The following is an 11,129-nucleotide window of genomic DNA, read 5'->3' as shown; positions in this document are numbered from 1 at the left end:
TTCCCTACAGAGCTGACTTTTCATTAGTTGGTGACCCAGGACTTGTGTGTGGATGTGTTTTATTGTGTTGTGAGAAATCTGGAATTAAATCTTCTTGGTGTAGGACAATGACTGTAAGCCGAATCACTCGTATTACACTAAAAGTTCCTTTTGCTCAGCTATAGAGTTTAAAACTGTAGACAATTTCTGAAAATACTGAACCAATGGGTTCACAGAGGTCAATTCTTACCTGTGGGAGGGCAAAGCTGAGCTTATGTGGAAATGCACATACTCCTGGCAGGAAGAATGGCACTGGGGACAAATGACACCCTTGGACAACTCGGGCTTAATGAGGTGAGAGGTCTGATACCTGAACCAACCTCTTGCACATGTCAGGGCAGATGTACCAAGATATGCACCTTTTATTTAGAGACTTTATGTATAAAAAAATCTAAGAGAAAATCCGATGTATGATTATATAGTTTACAAAATATGCCTCATTGCTTTGTACTCAAACTTCTTATTTCATGCAGTCCTTTTCTATTAAAAATGGGTTTTTAAGTTAAAACTCACTTTCTCGCATCACAGCCTTCAGCTTTATCTCTGCCCTCTGAAAAATCCCATGTATGTCATACCAGACATATTATATACCACAAAAAGTCATATATTCATAATCAAGTCATTCTAAATACAGCACACATTTATCTTTTTATTCTATTATAAAAAGATGCTCATAAAAGATCAATTCACGTTCAGACATGTATCTGTTAAATTCACATGTATCCCCGGAATGTCTCCGTGGCATTTCTGACAAGCACGGTGCAATCCTATGTTTAATGAATCTCTGGTAACCCAATACCTCTTTCATTGACTGCTCTCATTTTGGACTGACTCTGAATTTTGTTATAGCTGTAGTATGGCAAAACAACTGTGTTTTCTTCATATATTACTTTCTATCATGTTTAAACTATTCCGTCTGTCACCTACACAATTAGGTAAATGATAGCTGTCAAGTGTATAGGTTTTGACACATCATATTTTATGATATTGAAGGAAGCAATGTCAATTAAAAGGTTAATCAATGTCTATTAAGTAAAAAAAAAATGCATATAAATTCTTTATGGGAAAATAATTGAACCTGAGATGGAGGACCATAAATAGAAAATACATTGCCTTGAACTTCTTTTCCTATTTCCAAAGTTCACAATCTGCTGAGAGATATTTGTTAGAATGATGTATGTGTTTAATTTCATCCAAATAAGTAGCAGAAGTTTGAAATCTTAAGCATACTTTGTGCATAACCATGGCATGAATTAGTCATGATCTATCATTTTACTTCTTCTTTAGAGAAATAGAAGTTTGTCTTTTTTATACTTTATTTGCAATATTGATCAGAGGCCATTGAAATTCTCATAAAACGGCATATATCTTCATTATGCCTTACGAGGCGCTTGTGTCTTCTCCATAGCTTTCGTGTTAATAGTTTCATCAACTTTTCATAATGCGCACTTTCAGTCAGGCAGCAACTGGAGATCCACACGGAGAATAACGAGGACCTTGCAGGGCTGTAAAACTTCTCCTCCTGAGAACTGTTGCTGCCTTTGTTCCATGACAAGGAATTTATGAATACTACTGTTGTACTTTTATGACTCCGTCATCAGCCTAACTCTGTGCTTTAAAGCCTATACTAAATAATTTACACCATTTCTGTTTGCGAAATTCCTGGCCCAGTCACAAATTTTGTCTCTTTCCTTCTAACTTGTAGTTAGTTAAAAAGGACATTTCTGTGTAGCATCTTTAAAACACTTTAAAATTGTATTTAGTTATTTTACATTCATTTACTGAACATCGTATCAGCATACAAAATGTGATCTCCCACCCAGAATACATCATATAGTGGCTTAATCATACATGTTATCATCAACAAATAATTTTCCATTTGATTCTTATTTATGTATTCCCCCCCCCCATTTCTCACCATCTGTCTTTTCCCACCCTCTCACACTGTCTCTGGTATCTGCGATTGCTTTCCATTCCTTTCTCCCCTTCTACATTTTATTGATTCATAAAATATCTTAATTAATTTAACTAGTTTCAATAGCAGGTTCAGCTGATATACACATAAACACATGCATCTGACTTTAGGCGTGAAACTCTGTGAGTAGAATGAATACATTATAAAGTAGCACTTAGTGGAGGCTATATAACTTTCCGTGGTCATTAAATAGGTATTTTTCAATATATCTATATTTTAATTTCTAGAAAGGAAGATTTAACTTTAATAAATCAAAATTTAAAAAATGTTAATAGAACTTTACTTAAGACTTGAAGCCAGGAAACAGGTTAGGATTCTGTTCAAATAGTAGGTACATGGACTTGTTGACAGCTCAAGAGAAGACAAAAATCCTTAACTCTGGAAAATGAAGTATAGGAGAAGATCAGTCATGTTTTAGTCTAAAGTCATAAAATTCTATTTTACCAGTTCAGTCTCATGTACTTAATCTATCTTCTGTGTGGTCTAACCTTTCCATTTAAATTCTGGAAGATACCATTCAACTTCAGACTTGTCCCTACCATTAAGCTGGCCATTTTCTTAGTTGTTTTTGAACTCTAGCACTCTCTTCAGAACCATTATGTCTTTGGTTGCATTCAAAAGGATGTTTATAAGATACTCGTTTTATCTAGCTGTTCTTGCTATCCTTAAAGGAAGAGATGGTTAAAAGTACCTAACTCACCATTACCAATGCGAGATGGCTTAGAATAACATCCCACCCCTTTCTTCTTTCCTCCCTCCCACCCTCCCTTCCCACCTTCCTTCCTTCCTTCCTTCCTTCCTTCCTTCCTTCCTTTCTTTCTTCCTTCCTTCCTTTCTCTCTTTTTCTTTCTTTCGCTGTAGAGTGTATGTGTTCAGTGGAGACAGAGACAGAGAGAGAGAGAATGAGAAAGCATTCCCCAGGGAAGAATGACTACACTGAAATTCCTACTGAGGCATAGAGATCTGAACTTGTTGGAGGTAATGTAGCTAAGAATAGTTGAGACCATCTGTCTCTGGAGACAATATTATAAGTTCTTTCCCATGCAATTGGATTAAATTTCCTAAATTGTTACAATAGTGAACTTAAACTTCAGATCAACTGATTAATGAATAGTAAATCTAAAATGATGAATATACGGAGGCCAGCAGATGGCATTCTGGTTACATTGCCAGACTCCCACATGATTGACCATGGTTTGAATCTTGGGCCTCATGGTTTGAAACTCATGTGCGTGTGTGTCCAAGATCCCAGGACAGTGGAGGAGAAGGGATTGAGGCATGGCCATCCTCCTGGGGTGGGGGTGAGGTGATTTCTCACTTTCCCTCTCATTGTCTTTCTGTGTCTCTCCAGTGAGTGCATGCACCCTAAGGGAAAAACCTCTAAAAAATAAATAAATAATAAATAATAAACAAACAAACACACATATGAATCATTGGGTACAATGTTTGATTTCCAAGTAAGATTAATTACTCTCTGTATAAACCTGAGACACATTCTGGTTGCACTAAATTAACTCTTCCATTACACCAAAATTAAATAAGGACAATATAATAGTTTAGGCAAATTTTCTTACAATTAGACATCATTTACAAGTATCAAAAGAAGAAAATAATTGAAAAACATTCCCATTTTTTCCATATTATAGGCACTAGCATAAATAAATATTTTACATATGTAATACAAGTTCATATAGTACACAAGTTATTCATATATTATTGGTGAATCAGTCAATTTATTTGTAATTTTACTGGAACAGTAGGGCAACTGCATGTCCCTACAGTCAAAAATATGCAGAGAGGCCAGCAGATGGTGTAGTGGTTTCATCACTGGACTCCCATATGGCCAACCATGGTTCAAGTCCTGACCTGGTGGCTTAAAACTCACAGTGGGCACTTGTGCATGTATGCCCAAGATCCCAGGAGGAGAAGGAAAGAAGAGAAGGGATTGTGGCATGGCCATCCCACCAGGGGGCGATTTCTCATTTTCTCCCTCACTATCTCTGTCTCTGTATCTCTGACAAGTTCATATACCCTAAGGCAAAAATCTTTTTTGTTTTTTTTAATATGCACAAGTTGTTCACCAGGATCCTAGTACAGAGTGCACTTCAGCAAGCACAGGGGTTGCAAATACTTCGAATCAGAGCCAGGTAAATTTTCCAATTTCATGGCTATCTTTCTATTGACAAGAAAGGCTTGTCATTTTTGTTTAAGGAACTAGAAGTGCTTTTAAATGCCATGGTTTGAATCTTGGGCCTCATGGTTTGAAACTCATGTGCGTGTGTGTCCAAGATCCCAGGACAGTGGAGGAGAAGGGATTGAGGCATGGCCATCCTCCTGGGGTGGGGGTGAGGTGATTTCTCACTTTCCCTCTCATTGTCTTTCTGTGTCTCTCCAGTGAGTGCATGCACCCTAAGGGAAAAACCTCTAAAAAATAAATAAATAATAAATAATAAACAAACAAACACACATATGAATCATTGGGTACAATGTTTGATTTCCAAGTAAGATTAATTACTCTCTGTATAAACCTGAGACACATTCTGGTTGCACTAAATTAACTCTTCCATTACACCAAAATTAAATAAGGACAATATAATAGTTTAGGCAAATTTTCTTACAATTAGACATCATTTACAAGTATCAAAAGAAGAAAATAATTGAAAAACATTCCCATTTTTTCCATATTATAGGCACTAGCATAAATAAATATTTTACATATGTAATACAAGTTCATATAGTACACAAGTTATTCATATATTATTGGTGAATCAGTCAATTTATTTGTAATTTTACTGGAACAGTAGGGCAACTGCATGTCCCTACAGTCAAAAATATGCAGAGAGGCCAGCAGATGGTGTAGTGGTTTCATCACTGGACTCCCATATGGCCAACCATGGTTCAAGTCCTGACCTGGTGGCTTAAAACTCACAGTGGGCACTTGTGCATGTATGCCCAAGATCCCAGGAGGAGAAGGAAAGAAGAGAAGGGATTGTGGCATGGCCATCCCACCAGGGGGCGATTTCTCATTTTCTCCCTCACTATCTCTGTCTCTGTATCTCTGACAAGTTCATATACCCTAAGGCAAAAATCTTTTTTGTTTTTTTTAATATGCACAAGTTGTTCACCAGGATCCTAGTACAGAGTGCACTTCAGCAAGCACAGGGGTTGCAAATACTTCGAATCAGAGCCAGGTAAATTTTCCAATTTCATGGCTATCTTTCTATTGACAAGAAAGGCTTGTCATTTTTGTTTAAGGAACTAGAAGTGCTTTTAAATGGATGCTTTTGTGACAAAGTGGACTGTTAAAGTGTGTTCTGACTCTTGCCATTTGACCATTAATCATATAAATATGGAACAATAGCACTGAAAATTCATGTTTGTAGCTATAACAAACATCGGCTTGTCAGACATCAGTTATGTATTCAGCAAGAAAGATGAAAGTAACACAGGATTATTTTGGCTTCAGGGAAGGGTTTACTCACACTGTTTAGTAGAAACTCCACTTTTAGATCATTCGTCTTAAGAAATTTCGGTGCTTCTCTCTCATTTGCAATATCGCAGTCCTCACTACCTGTGTCTGTGGAAGGGTCTGGAGATAGGGGCCAAAAATCTCTTCTCGCCTCTCTGCCATTCTCAGTATCTGTCAAATGCAAAATTATTCTGGTTTTTCTTTTTTTGTTTTAATTGCCAGAGGTGGCGACCAGCAGGTAACATAATGGTTATGTCGCTGGACTCCCACATGGCTGATGGTGGTTCAAGTCATGGACCCAGAGGCTTTAAACATGCTGGGCATGTGTGTGTGCATGCCAAGATCCCAAGAGGGTGCATATACTTGACACACAGAGAGAGAGAGACAGAGAGAGAGGGAGAAAGAACCCCTGCAGTGGGGCGTCATCCTACCGAAACCCATTCCAGTTCTTCATCCTGTTATTTGGGGAACACATGTTTCCTAAGCCATCAGGACCACGATTCAAACTTCATAGTCAAATATGTGGGATCTGGTTGCTTTAACTGCCAGGCCATGGTGCAGGCCCATTCTTCTTAATTAAAGCAAGGTTAATAAAGAAGCTTCAAATGGAGTCCTCAATCCAGGCATGGGTTTCAGATGACTTGAAAGTACTGTACTTGAAAAAATGAGAGTGTTGTGTATGAAGTCAGATTTTTATTTTATTTTTTAAGATTTAGATTAATCAGTTCTGTTGACAAACTTTAAATCTATTAAAGACGGAGCACCAGTAAGATTAGTACTTCGTGGCCTTATTTTTCAGATTGGTGCCATATTTTGTTAGTCAAATAATTTAACTCTTATTCTAGTTCAAGAGAATTAGTCCATTAACTCTGCATTAAAATGCTCGAACGTTTTGCTAAAACTGTATTAACCTAGCCAGTTCCATGATACCTCCATTATTCCATCAGAGCCTGGGTTCTCTTGTCCTGTAGAGTTGGAGCAGCTATCCAGGTCCATGAGTAGCCCTCAGTGCCTTCCTGCCCTCCGTGTTTTCACGTTCTACATTTGGTCATTTTGAATTAAAAAAAATCTTCTAGGATTTGTCTGAATTAATTAACGAACTTTGTCCACATATTATAGTCAAGTGATGCTCACTGATAGAGATACCTACTGTCTGAAAACTATGTCTTTAGGCAACATAGGGTTTGAAGTCCCCCCTGCCCAACAACGGAATGGTAATGCTGTAACTTGACACCCAGGTAGGAGGTGGAGGGAGGCGGGGCTTAGTGAGAAGATAGCTCTTGTTTTTGATTTTCTATTTTTTCGAGATGTGTTTTATCTGCCATCTTTCTTTATTTTTTGAGCACTGTGTTATGAACATCCCTCTTGTTACTGCTTTCGCTGTGTTGCAAACCTCTGAGAATGTCATATTTTTGCTATCATTAGTTTCAAGAAATTTTAACCTTAATTTCATTGGTAGTTTCAAAATCTTTCAGGATCATGTTGTATAGTTTAATTTCATTGTGGTCAGAGAAGATGACGGGTATGATTTCTATCTTAAATTTACAAGAGCGTTTTATACCTTATTATGTGTTAATCTTAGAGAATGTTCCATGTGAATGTTAAAAAAAAAAAAAATGTGTGCTTTATATTTCTGGGATAAAATGGCCTACAAAGATCTCTCAGGTCCATTTGGTTGATGGTGCTGTTTAACTCCAGGGACTGTTTAATTTCTATCTACATGACCTACTCAAAATTTATTGCAGGATGTTGAAATTCCCCCAAATTAATGTGTTATAATTCATCTCTTGCTTTAGATAAAAAGTTTTTGTTTTATGTATTTGAATGCTCTAATATTGGGTGCATAAATATTTACTATTATTATGATGTCTTCTTGGTGAATTGATTTCTTTAATACTATATAAGTATTTTCTTTGTCTCTCTCTCTCTTTTTTTTTTTTTAGAGAGAGAGATTTTTGCTATAGAGCACATGCGCTCACCAGAGAGAGAGAGAGAAAGTAAGAGAGAGAGAGAACACGCAAGCCACCAGGTTCAGAAAAAAAAAACGGAGAAGCCCCCCCCCCCCCCCCCAGGGGGGATAGCCATGCTGCATTGCCTTCTTCTCCATTCTTCTCTCAGAATTTTGGGCAAACACGCACACATGCCTGGTATGAGTTTTAAGTCACCAGATCTGGGACTCAAATTGCGGTTGACTGCGTGAGAGTCCAGTGACATAACCATTATGACATCTGTTGGTCCCTCATTTTAAAGAGCTGTGCTTGATGTCTATTTTGTCTGATGTTAGGACTATCATCCTTGCTTTGTTTTTGGTTTCCATTTGTATGAAATAACTTTTTTAAAAGAATTATTTAATCTAATTAATTAATTAATTAATAATTTGATTTGGGAGAGACAGACTGAGAGTGAGAGAGAAAGTGAGAAAGCAAGCTGCCAGTTCCAGGACTAAAACCACGATCGACCATGTGAGAGTCCAGCATCCTTAACAACCACATCACCTACCAGTTCCTCAACCTCTCACTGTCAATCTGGGTATATTTATTAATGCCATGTGCTTCTTGTAAATAGCATATAGAGGGTTTCTGTTTTTTCATTTTTCCCCCTTCAGTTGGTCTATATCTTTTGACTGGGAAGTTTAATCTGCTTATATTCAATGATATTACTGATATGTGTGGGTTTCTACGTGCTATTTGGTTGGTTCCTGATAGTTTTGTGTTTTCTTATTATTTTTTTCTTCTGCTATTTTTTATCTCTGCTATTTGAATCCCTAGTGATAGGAATTGAATCATTTCTCTTTCTTATATAGTCGTTCTACTGGTAAGTTGTACACTTTTATATGATTTCAGTGATATTAGTTTCAGTTCCAGATGTACTTCCTTAGGAATTAATTGAAAAGTTGATGTAGTACTCATGGATTGCTTCAGCTTTTGTTTTTCTTGGAATTATTTTATCTTTCCTTCTATTTTGAAGGATAGTTAGGAGGGGTATAATATTTTCGAATGGAAAAGTTTTCTCTCTCAATCTTAAATATGTCATCCCATTTCTTCCTGGACTCTAAGATTACTGTTGAGAGGTCTGAGATTATTCTGGTGGGGTAACCCTAATAAATAACTTGATGGTTATCTCTAACCCTTTAAACATTTTTTTCTTTGACTTTTGACATTTTGATTATAATGAGACGTAGACAATATAATCTTATTTTGAATATATTTGGTATCCTTTGAATTTCCTCAAGCTGAGCATCTGTATATCTTATTATTATTATTATTATTATTATTATTATGCTATAGGGTATGTGCACTCAACAGAGAGAGATTGGGTTGGGAGATATGATTCCATGACACTGGCAGATGGGGAGAAGCTCTAGGTGGCTCTCTGAAGTGCTAGCAGGGGTCAGCTGAAACAGTGGGGGCTCTGGGCAGGTCTCAGTGTATTGAGATGTAATTATTTTGTGTATTGGTGAATTCAATTTGTATTTTTAAAAGAAATTTTATAATCTTGAGAACTTTTAAGCTACAATTTCACTTTTAATTTTCATTTTCAGTTTTAGTAATGATAATGCTGTCCTTCGATTTCTGATAAATTTACATTTGCAGTCTTTATTATTTGTTTCATAGAACTCACCAACGAAACAATCTCATTAGACTTTTCCTTGTGAGAAAGTTAATTATGAGTTTAGTTTATTGAACAAGTATGGAAGTATTCATGTTTTCTGCTTCATATTATATTCTAGCAAATTACTTTTTGGACAACTTTTTCATTTGTCCTAAGTTGTTTGCCTGAATATCTTTTTGATATCTTAAAAGTATCCTCTTCCTCTTCCTATCTTGCCATGGTCAATTAGGATTCTCTTTTGGTTTTCTTCATTAAACTAGTTAGGGATTGATTAAGTCTATGTTTTCAAATAATGAAATGTTGGCTCTGCTAATTTTTCCCCTAGAATTTTACTTTTTAATAAAAGGAATTATACTTAATTTCATTTTATGGATATTTGGCCTAGTAAATAGCTAATCATGATGTTTGTAATATTGTTATATACATGGACGTAGATGGGACTTTTATGAGATATTTGACTTTGAATCTGAAATTACTTGTCAGTTAATTTTTTATTTATTAAATACTTTATTAAATATCTTATAAACATTAAATAATGCTTTTCAAGGGCTAAAAACCTGCACAGAAAAGCTTGTAATAAATTCCAATTTTTTTTTAGTTTATTTCAACTTTATTTTACTTTTTTTCTTAATATTTTTCTTTTTAATCCTTTGATTAATACTTATGACCACTTAAGCTCAGGTTTTGATAAACCTTTGTTAATCAGTAATAGTACATTTACATTATTTTAATAGCTTTGTCGGGTTAGAATTGACATATAATAAACCAGCACTTATTTCAAGTGTGCAATTTAATATATTTGGCAAATGGCTATGTCCATGGAACTATCATCACAATCAAGACTGTGAATCTGTGTAGTATGCTAAAAATGTTCCATTAAATCCTGTTCTTTGCTATTGTTTCTCCTGTCTGCAACAATGAATGTATTGTTTTATCACTGGAGATTTGTTTGAATTTTTTTTTTAGAGCTTTATTTATGTATGTATTTATTTGAAAGAGAGCTTTTCGCTATAGGACACATGTGCTTGCCGGCGACACATGAGAGACAGAAAGCAAAAAATTACCCCCCAGGGGGAATAGCCATACTACAGTCCCTTCTCCTCCATTTTCTTCTTGGGATTTTGGGCACACGCATACCTGCCTGATGTGAGTTTCAAACTACCGGGTCCAGGACTCAAACTACTGTCTACTATGTGGGAGTCCAATGACATAATCATTGTGCCATCTGCTGGTCCCTGTTTTTAGAGATTTTTTGCTATAGGGTGAATATGCTCACTGGAGAAACAGAGACAGAGAAACAGTAAGTGAGAAATCCCAACCAGTACCACCAGGAGAATGAGTACCCTACAGTACCTTCTCCTCTGTTCTCCTCTTGGGATTTTGGGCATGCCCTCACACACACCCAGCATCGGTTTTAAGCTGCCAGGGTCCAAGATTCCAACCCCAGTTGACTGTGTGGGAGTCCAGCGATGTAACCATTACTCCATCTCTGGTCCCAAGATTTGTTTGCATTTTCTAAGGTTTTATGTTAAAGACTCCATGAAGCCATGACGTATGTACTTTTATGGTATGGGCTTTTTTCACCCAGTAAAATTATTCTGAGTTTCATCTAAATTGTAGTGTAGTGAAACAAGAGTTTATTTTTTTTCCTGAGTAGTAGTTTTAAATTATTTTTTGTTTTTGTATTTCCTTTTTAAAGAACTTATATAAGTTTCTCAGATCATTTCAATAATACCTAATATACAGTTCTAAAAAACTGAATTTTCTTCAGTGTAGTAAATTTGGTATAAGAAGATATTTCTAGCATGTAGTCAATAACATACTCTTTGAAGTTAAGCTAATCTCATAATGACATTGGATAGCATAATTAGAATATTTTTGTTCATGTATAGCAACTACTGTGCATTTAATGAAATGTACAGTAAAAACAAATTTGTGAATATATTTTACTAAGATCCCAAACAATAATTAATTTTTAAATCTCCATTATAAAGGAAGTAAAAGAGTAATTAGCCAAAGTAAAATAGGAAAGGT

This window comes from Tupaia chinensis, unplaced genomic scaffold, assembly GCF_000334495.1.
Source record: "Tupaia chinensis unplaced genomic scaffold, TupChi_1.0 Scaffold000362_1, whole genome shotgun sequence".
Lineage (NCBI taxonomy): Eukaryota > Metazoa > Chordata > Mammalia > Scandentia > Tupaiidae > Tupaia > Tupaia belangeri.
This window is presented reverse-complemented; position numbering follows the sequence as displayed.